At 47.3% G+C, this 9,852-nt stretch overlaps 1 non-coding gene across 1 annotated transcript; it reads left to right on the forward strand.

Moving 5' to 3' along the window:
• The first annotated feature begins 4,066 nt into the window (after nucleotides 1-4,066).
• Nucleotides 4,067-4,148, forward strand: trnas-gcu (transfer RNA serine (anticodon GCU)). Its single transcript has one exon. It is a non-coding gene; the product is annotated as a tRNA-Ser (tRNA).
• The last annotated feature ends 5,704 nt before the right edge of the window (nucleotides 4,149-9,852 follow it).

Raw genomic sequence — 9,852 nt, forward strand, 5'->3', positions numbered from 1 at the left:
TTCTGAGTTGGATGATCAGCCATGATCATAATAAATGGCGGTGCAGGCTCGAAGGGCCGAATGGCCTACTCCTGCACCTATTTTCTATGTTTCTATGTTTCTATCAGAGATCCCCACCACCCAGGCCATGCTCTCTTCTCACCACTGCCATCAGGTAGAAGGTACAGGAGTCTCAGGTTCAAGAACAGTTACCATCGACCATCAGGCTCCTGAACGAAAGGGGATACCTACACTCACTTGCCCATCCATTGAGATGTTCCCACAACCAATGATCTCACTTTAAGGACTCTTTATCTCCTGTTCTCGTTATTTGTTTATATTTGCATTGGCACAGTTTCTGGCTGATCTTTCATTGATCCTGTTTACAGTCACTGTTCTATAAGTTTGCTGAGTATGCCTACAGGAAAACGAATCTCAGGGTTGTACACGGTGAACTTTGAGCTGTGATCTTTTGGCGCATGAAAAATGTTGTGTAATATTGGGTGGAGCAGGCCTCCTCTTCCAAGAGTGTCTCGAGTATGATTCCTGCTCGAGGGGCTGAGGGAAGTATCACCATAATCAGAGTCAGTCACAACAGTCTCCAGCTACGATGAGTCAGAACACAGGAAGGCGGCAGAGAGCTGAGTAACATGGAATCGAGTGAGCAGCTTTTCCCTCCAGGAAACGGGTGGGTGGGGTGGGGAAGTGAACACATTCCTGTCTACATCAGTGGTGTTCAGGCCGAGAGAGTCACGTCCCTAGGAATGAACGTCACCAACAGCCGAGCCTGGTCCAAGAGCGTGGACGCTGCAGCTGAAATATCTCACCAATGCCTCCACGTCCCCCAGAGGCTAAAGGAGTCCAGCATGTCCCCTGTCGTCCCTTGCCAATTTTTATCCACCACCACGGAGGCAAGGTTACTGGGGGTCGATAGATTCGTGGTTGGTCAGGGAATGAAGGGATACGGGGAGAAGGTAGGAGACTGGGGGCTGAGAGGCAAATTGGATCAGCCACGACGAAATGGCGGAACAGACTCGACGGGTCAAATGGCCTAATTCTGCTCTAACATCTTATGGTCTTAAAAGCATTTTGTCTGGATGCGTCCCGGCTCAGTACAGCAATAAATAACGAGCATGAAATAACAAGATAAAAAAGTCCTTAAGTGAGTGTAGTTATCCCCTTTTGTTCAAGAGTCTGATGGTTGAGGGGTAGTAACTGTTCCTGAACCTGGTGGTGCGAGTCCTGAGGCTGTTGTACCTTCTACCTGATGGCAGCAGTGAGAAGAGAGCATGGCCTGGGGGGTGGGGATCTCTGATGATGGATGCTGCTTTCCTACGACAGCGTTTCATGTAGATGTACTCAAGGGTTGGGACAGCTTTACCCATGATGTCCTGGGTCCAATCCACTACTTTCTGTGGGATTTTCCATTCAAGGGCATTGGTGTTCCCATACCAGGCTGTGATGCAGCCAGTCAATACACTTTCCACTACACATCTATAGAAGTTTGCCAGGGTCCTAGCCTACTCAACCTTTCTCTATAGACATACATTAATAGAAATGCATACATAAATAGCTAGATACATAGATAAATAGATAGATCAAGAGATAGAAGATAGATACATAGATAAACAGATACATACATAGAGAGAAGTTAGATACATAGATAAATAGATACATACATAAATAGAAGTTGGATATATAGATATGTAGATACATACATAGATAGAAGTTAGATACACAGATAAATAGGTACGTACATAGATAGGAGTTAGATACATAGATAGGTAGATATATAGAAGATAGATACATAGATAGGTAGAACATACATAGAAAGAAGTTAGATACATAGATAGGTAGATAGAGAGAGAGAAATATATGCCCTGCACAGATAGAAATAAAAGCCGTTTCCCCTCAGGTCCCATTTACATTTTTCTCTCTCACTTTAAATCCATGTTCTCTAGTTTCAGATTCCTTTTCCGGGGGAGCGGGTGGCAGGGTGGGCGGAGGGATGATAACATTCACCCTGTCTGTGCGAGTATCCCTCATATTGGATACACCTTTATAACATCACCCCCCCCCTCAGCTCCTACGCTCCAGAGGGGAGAAGCCTATCTAGGTATAGTGGGAGAAGGCACCGAAGAGGGGGACTTAATGGACTAGGTCCCACTAGTGTAAGAGTCTGTTTTTTTTCCTTAAATAAAATCGGGTTTAATATCACTGGCATATGTTGTAAAACTTGTTGCTTTGCGGCTGTGGATATAGGAGCGGAATTAGGCCATTTGGCCCATCGAGTCTCCTCCGCCATTTCATCATGGCTGATCCAATTTCCCTCTCAGCCCCAATTTCCCGTTATCCCTTCGTGCCCCGACCAAAGAAGAATCTATCAACCTCTGCCTTAAATATACATAAAGACTTGTCCTTCACAGCCGCCTGTGACAAAGAATTTCACAGAAATTCCTCCTCGTCTCCATTCTATTCTGTGTGTATATATCTTATCATAATTTATACCAATTTATGTAAATTAATTTATATAAGTAGACCAAATAACATCGGGCAACGAGATAGAGGATGTAAACAGTTAACTGTTTCATTTGACACTGTTTTGAGTGCTTTCTTCTTGCAAGGGAATTTTTAATCCCTGTTTGAAGAATCGATAAAATTCTTGTCTTTTCCCCATCCCACTGTGCAGTATCTTGAAAAGGTTTGGAAGCAGGGAAAAGGTTGACTAGGTCAGGACTTTAATCCCTGAAGTTTAGGAGAGCAGAGGCATACAAAACTTTGAGGGGGTATAGATGGGGTTAATGTGAGCACTGGGGTTGGGTGAGGCGACAACCAGAGGTCATGGGTTAAGGGGAGATGTGATAGAGGTATACAGAATTATGAGGGGCAACTCAGATTGGGTAAAACTGGTATTAAGGGTGAAAGGTGAAATATTTAGGGGGAGTACAGTATCTTCACTCAGAGGCTGGTGAGAGTGTGGTTTGAGTGGTGGATTGCAACATTTAAGGGGGTTTGCAAAAGTACAGTGACAGGAGGTCGATGGAGTGCTAGAATCTGGGTGCGGGTCGATGGGATCAGGCGGGATAACAGTCCGAAGATAGATAGATAGATAGACATACTTTATTGATCCTGGGGGAAATTGGTTTTCATTACAGTTGCTCCAGAAATAATAAGTAGTAATAGAACCATAAATAGTTAAATAGTAATATGTAAATTATGCCAGTAAATTATGAAATAAGTCCAGGACCAGCCTATTGGCCCAGGGTGTCTGACCCTCCAAGGGAGGAGTTGTAAAGTTTGATGGCCACAGGCAGGAATGACTTCCTATGACGCTCCGTGCTGCATCTCGGTGGAGTGAGTCTCTGGCTGAATGTACTCCTGTGCCCACCCAGTACATTATGTAGTGGATGGGAGACATTGTCCAAGATGGCATGCAACTTGGACAGCATCCTCTTTCCAGACACCATCATCAGAGAGTCCAGTTCCATCCCCACAACATCACTGGCCTTATGAATGAGTTTGTTGATTCTGTTGGTGTCTGCCACCCTCAGCCTGCTGCCCCAGCACACAACAGCAAACATGATCGCACTGGCCACCACAGACTCGTAGAACATCCTCAGCATCGTCCGGCAGATGTTACAGGACCTCAGTCTCCTCAGGAACTTTATTGATCCCGAGGGAAAGTGGGTTTGGTTACAGTTGCACCAACCAAGAATAGAGTATAAATATAGCAATATAAAACCATAAATAATTAAAGAATAATATATGAATTATGCCAGATGGAAATAAGTCCAGGACCAGCCTATTGGCTCAGGGTGTCTGACCCCCCCCCCGCCCAAGGGAGGAGAAGCGGACTAGACGGGCCGAAAGGCCTGTTTCTGCGCTGTATCGAAGTAGATTCATCAGCGAAATACCCTAGAGAACACTGTCGGTGATTTAGGACGGAGACGGCCCGGTGGGACCGGGACGGCCCTTCAAAGGGTGGAATGTTGCGACCGGGCAACAATGTATCGAGCTGCCGCTGTGACGTCGGCGGGTGACGGCGCGCACGTTCATGGAACGCGGAGCCCCGAGCTGGTGCGTGTGTGACGAGGTGGCCGAGTGGTTAAGGCGATGGACTGCTAATCCATTGTGCTCTGCACGCGTGGGTTCGAATCCCATCCTCGTCGGTATCTTTATTACCGCTGCCCGACACATCCCTAAACTTTTGTTTGTGTCACTGCCCGACACATCCCTAAACTTTTGTTTGTGTCACTGTCCGACACATCCCTAAACTTTTGTTGTGTCACTGCCCGACACATCCCTAAACTTTTGTTTGTGTCACTGCCCGACACATCCCTAAACTTTTGTTGTGTCACTGCCCGACACATCCCTAAACTTTTGTTTGTGTCACTCCCCCGACACATCCCTAAACTTTTGTTTGTGTCACTGCCCGACACATCCCTAAACTTTTGTTTGTGTCACTCCCCCGACACATCCCTAAACTTTTGTTTGTGTCACTCCCCCGACACATCCCTAAACTTTTGTTTGTGTCACTGCCCGACACATCCCTAAACTTTTGTTTGTGTCACTCCCCCGACACATCCCTAAACTTTTGTTTGTGTCACTGCCCGACACATCCCTAAACTTTTGTTGTGTCACTGCCCGACACATCCCTAAACTTTTATTTGCTGGGGGAGAAAACTTAAAATAAGGCTTAAATTAAATTAAATCATAATTTAATAAATCCAACTCTAAATTAATCGGGAGAATATATAAAGTTCCACGGGGTAACAGGAGAAAGTTCTAAAACTCTTAAAATAAACATTTTACTTTTAAAACAACACGATATTTGCCGGCGACTTCTGAAGAATAATTAGCAACAACAGCCTCTCACCCAACGCCCCCAAGACCAAGCAGCGGGTTGCTGACTTCATGGGCCAGTCCTCAGCGGAGGATCAGGGGTGGGGAGAGAGTCGGCAACTTTTAATTTCCTCAGTCTGAGCATTCCGCGGAATTTGCCGTAGGCCCGGCACGTAATCGACGAGGGACAGGAGGCAGCGCCCTAACTTTCTTAGAAGTTTCCTCGATCCGGCGTGTCGTCTAAGACTTTGACAAACATCTAAAACTACGTGGAGGAGCGAGTACCGCCTGGAATGGAAACAACAACGGCCTTTGTATCCGGTTAATCATTTGATAAGCTACCCTACGCAAGCCTTATTGAGAAAGTAAGGAGGCATGGGATCCAAGGGGACCTTGCTTTGTGGATCCAGAACTGGCTTGCCCACAGAAGGTTAAGAGTGGTTATACATGGGTCATGTTCTGCATGGAGGTCGGTGACCAGTGGTGTGCCTCAGGGATCTGTTCTGGGACCCCTCCTCTCTGTGACTTCTATAAATGACTTGGATGAGAAAGTGGAGGGGTGGGTTAGTAAATTTACTGTCGACACAAAGGTTGGGGGTGTTATGGATAGTGTGGAGGGCTGTCAGAAGTTACAGTGGGACATCGATAGGATGCAAAACTGGGCTGAGAAGTGGCAGATGGAGTTCAACCCAGATAAGAGTGAGGTGGTTCATTTTGGTAGGTCAAATATGAAGGCAGAATATAGTATTAATGGTAAGACTCTTGGCAGTGTGGAGGATCAGAGGGATATTGGGGTGCAAGTTAAGAAGGCGTACGGTGCATTGGCCTTCATCAGTCGTGGAACTGAATTTAGGAGCCAAGAGGTAATATTGCAGCTATAAATGCCTCTGGTTAGACCCTACTTGGAGTACTGTGCTCAGTTCTGGTCGCCTCACTACAGGAAGGATGTGGAAACGATAGAAAGGGTGCAGAGGTGATTTACAAGGATGTTGCCTGGATTGGGGAGCATGCCTTATGAGAATAGGTTGAGTGAACTTGGCCTTTTCTCCTTGGAGTGACGGAGGATGAGAGGTGACCTGATAGAGGTGTACAAGATGATGAGAGGCATTGATCGTGTGGATATTCAGAGGTTTTTTCCCAGGGCTGAAATGAGCAGCACGAGAGGACACAGGTTTAAGGTGCTTGGAAGTAGGTACAGAGGAGATGTCAGGGGTAAGTTTTTCACACAGAGAGTGGTGAGTGTGTGGAATGGGCTGCCGGTGACGGTGGTGGAGGCGGATACGATAGGGTCTTTTGAGAGACTTTTGGATAGGTACACGGAGCGTAGAAAAATAGAGGGTGATGTGATAGGGAAATTCTAGGCAGTCTATAGAGTAGTTTACAGAAGCATCTGATATTTAGGCTGCGGTGTGTTGTTAATGGCCCAAGAGCTAATGGAAAACTAAGGTGCAGTTGTTGATTTAGTGAAGTTTGCTTTCAAACTCGATCATTAACACTTCTTGGCTGACTGCACGTAGATTATCTGCGATGTTTCGTCACTGGTATGGATTTATTAGTGTTTCCGCCGCAAGAACAATTGCCTGTTTCAACAACAGGGCAGGGAGACCTCAGGCGCAGAGAGGTTAACCCTTTCGGGGTCAAGCCATGCAGACTCAGGAATCTCACAGTCGACGTCCGTATGTGAGGCCCGGGGATGCATTTCCCCGCAGGAAAGCATCGTATTTGTGGAAAGTACCCCACGCACAGACAAAGTCTGACAACCATTGTGCAAAAGGAGACGATCTGTGCACGTACACATTGACAAACTCGCTCTCCGCTCCACATTGACAAGTAGAGCACTACGCAAAAGGTATAGGAGCAGAAGTAGGCCGTTCGGCCCATCGAGTCTGCTCCGCCATTCAATCATGAGCTGATCCAATTCTTCCAGTCGTCCCCACTCCCCTGCCTTCTCCCCATACCCTTTGATGCCCTGGCCAATCAAGAACCTATCTATCTCTGCCTTAAATGCTCCCAATGACTTGGCCTCCACAGCCACTCGTGGCAACAAATTCCACAGATTTACCACCCTCTGACTAAAGTAATTTCTCCATGTCCCTGTTCTAGAAAGACGTCCTTCAATCCTGAAGTCGTGCCCTCTTGTCCTAGACTCCCCCACCATGGGAAATAACTTTGCCATATCTAATCTGTTCAGGCCTTTTAACATTTGGAATACATATAGCTAGGGTGCCTAAGAGTTCTGCGCGGTACTGTGGTAATTCTATGTATTGCACTGTACTGCTGCTACAAAAAAAATTTCATGACATATGTGAGCGTTGATAAACCTGATTCTGATATGGTCTACTGTGTCTATTGTGGACTGAGAGTGGGAAGGGGACAGGGAGAGGGGAATCACGGTCGGGAAAATGGGAAGGGAGAGGGGAGGGAGTGGGAAACACCAGAAAGGCATTCTGTAATGATCAATAAACCAATTGTTTGGAATCAAATGACCTTGCCTGGTGACTCAGGGCTGGGTGTGTCTGCACCCACACCACCCCCTGCCTCTGGCACTCCCTCTCTGCCACCTGTCCCCATACTCCTCCCGCCGGCGCTCCACCCTCACCATTCCCAACGTCCTTTGCTCCCGCCGGATTTACACACTCGCTTGTTGCTCCCTGTTATCTATATAGGTTGTGGAATTAGTTCAGAGTTGAGGTGAGTGAAGTTACCCACGCTGGTTCAGGAGCCTGATGGCTGAGGGGTGATGACTGTTCCTGAAGCTGGTCGTGTGGGGCCCAAGGCTCCTGTACCTCCTGCCCCATGGTAATATATCTCTTAAAAACAACAGCAAATTGTGCACCAGGCTGCTGTTTATCCATGACAGCTCAGCATTCAGCGCCATCATCTCCTCAGTGGAGTCAGAGAACAGCACAGCACAGAAAAGGTCCTTTGGCCCATCTAGTCTGTGTCAAACTGTTAATTTTCTTTGTCCCATGGCAGGGAGAGGGAGAGAGAGGAGAGAGTTCTTAGGCTTCGTTTAGGCCATTTGAGGAGCAGAGTATTTTTTGGCCTAGTCTTAGGCTTCGTTTAGACTGTTTAGGGAAAAGGAATTTTTTTTGGCCTAGTTCTTAGGCTTCATTTAGACTGTTTTGGGAGTAGGGTTTTTCTTGGCCTAGTTCTTAGGCTTCATTTAGACTGTTTTGGGAGTAGGGTTTTTCTTGGCCTAGTTCTTAGGCTTCATTTAGACTGTTTGGGGAGTAGGGTTTTTCTTGGCCCAGTTCTTAGGCTTCAATTAGACCATTTGGGGAGTAGTTATTTCTTGGCCTAGTTCTTAGGCTTCATTTAGACCATTTGAGAGTAGAAGGTTTTTTTTCAGCCTAGTTCTTAGGCTTCATTTCGACCTTTCGAGGCAAAGGTCTGTAATGCTTTAATCCCTTTCCTCCCTGCTCTTTTCCTTTGAAGGCTTACCAGTTCAAGTTCCAAAGCCTGGATTCCCTGCCGCTGGGAATGTTTGCTAACGGGTCTGCTCTTGCAAACTTACCGAGGGGCCCTGTGAGCCTGACTCGTAGGCTGTTGCCCGTCCCCCCACTGGACTGCATCCGCAGACAAATCTGGAGTGGCTGGGGCTCGTGATTTTGCCCAGTCACTGGTGGTCTGTCTTGGAGCACAAAGCGGTCGTGCCCTGCTGGGGATGAGATTTTCATCAGAAACTAACTTAGCGAACTCATCAACAGACAAAACACCTGCTTCCCCGTCCGCTGACCGTTTCTCACCACACTCAGTCCAAAATTTTAGGCCATGTCGTTGCTTGCAACACTGAAATCACACTGTAATCACACTCATAATCCAGACCTAATTCTTCACCAGATAATCCCACCTGTTCCTTCACCATCTCTCCTGACAGTTCCGCACCTTCACTGACGCGGAGTTTAAACTCCTGTACGATAACTTTATATCTGGTTGTCAACATTTGCCATCTTGCGCTGTTTTCCTGCTACATACCTGTGTGTGTGTGTGTGTGTGTGTGTGTGTGTGTGTGTGTGTGTGTGTGTGTATGTGTGTGTGTGCGTGTGTGTGTGTGTGTATGTGTGTGTGTGCATGTGTGTGTGTGTGTGTGTGTGTGCGTGTGTGTTTTTTTGATTTGCTGTCAGCAAAGTTTTCTTTTTCAAGCAATGTGCACAAAATGCTGGTGAACGCAGCAGGCCAGGCAGCATCTCTAGGAAGAGGTACAGTCGACGTTTCGGGCCGAGACCCTTCGTCAGGACTAACTGAAAGAAGAGCTAGTAAGAGATTTGAAAGTGGGAGGGGGAGGGGGAGATCCAAAATGATAGGAGAAGACAGGAGGGGGAGGGATGGAGCCAAGAGCTGGACAGGTGATTGGCAAAAGGGATATGAGAGGATTATGGGACAGGAGGCCCAGGGAGAAGGAAAAGGGGGAGGGGGGAAAAAGCCCAGAGGATGGGCAAGGGGTATAGTGAGAGGGACAGAGGGAGAAAAAGCAGAGAGAGAAAAAGAATGTGTGTATATAAATAAATAACGGATGGGGTACGAGGGGGAGGTGGGGCATTAGCGGAAGTTTGAGAAGTCAATGTTCATGCCATCAGGTTGGAGACTACCCAGGCGGAATATAAGGCGTTGTTCCTCCAACCCGAGTGTGGCTTCATCTTGACAGTAGAGGAGGCCGTGGATAGACATATCAGAATGGGAATGGGATGTGGAATTAAAATGTGTGGCCACTGGGAGATCCTGCTTTCTCTGGCGGACAGAGCGTAGATGTTCAGCAAAGCGGTCTCCCAGTCTGCGTCGGGTCTCACCAATATATAAAAGGCCACATCGGGAGCACCGGACGCAGTATATCACCCCAGCCGACTCACAGGTGAAGTGATGCCTCACCTGGAAGGACTGTTTGGGGCCCTGAATGGTGGTGAGGGAGGAAGTGTAAGGGCATGTGTAGCACTTGTTCCGCTTACACGGATAAGTGCCGGGAGGGAGATCAGTGGGGAGGGATGGGGGGGACGAATGGACAAGGGAGTCGCGTAGGGAGCGATCCCTGCG

Source organism: Mobula hypostoma, chromosome 30 (genome assembly GCF_963921235.1).
Source record: "Mobula hypostoma chromosome 30, sMobHyp1.1, whole genome shotgun sequence".
Lineage (NCBI taxonomy): Eukaryota > Metazoa > Chordata > Chondrichthyes > Myliobatiformes > Myliobatidae > Mobula > Mobula hypostoma.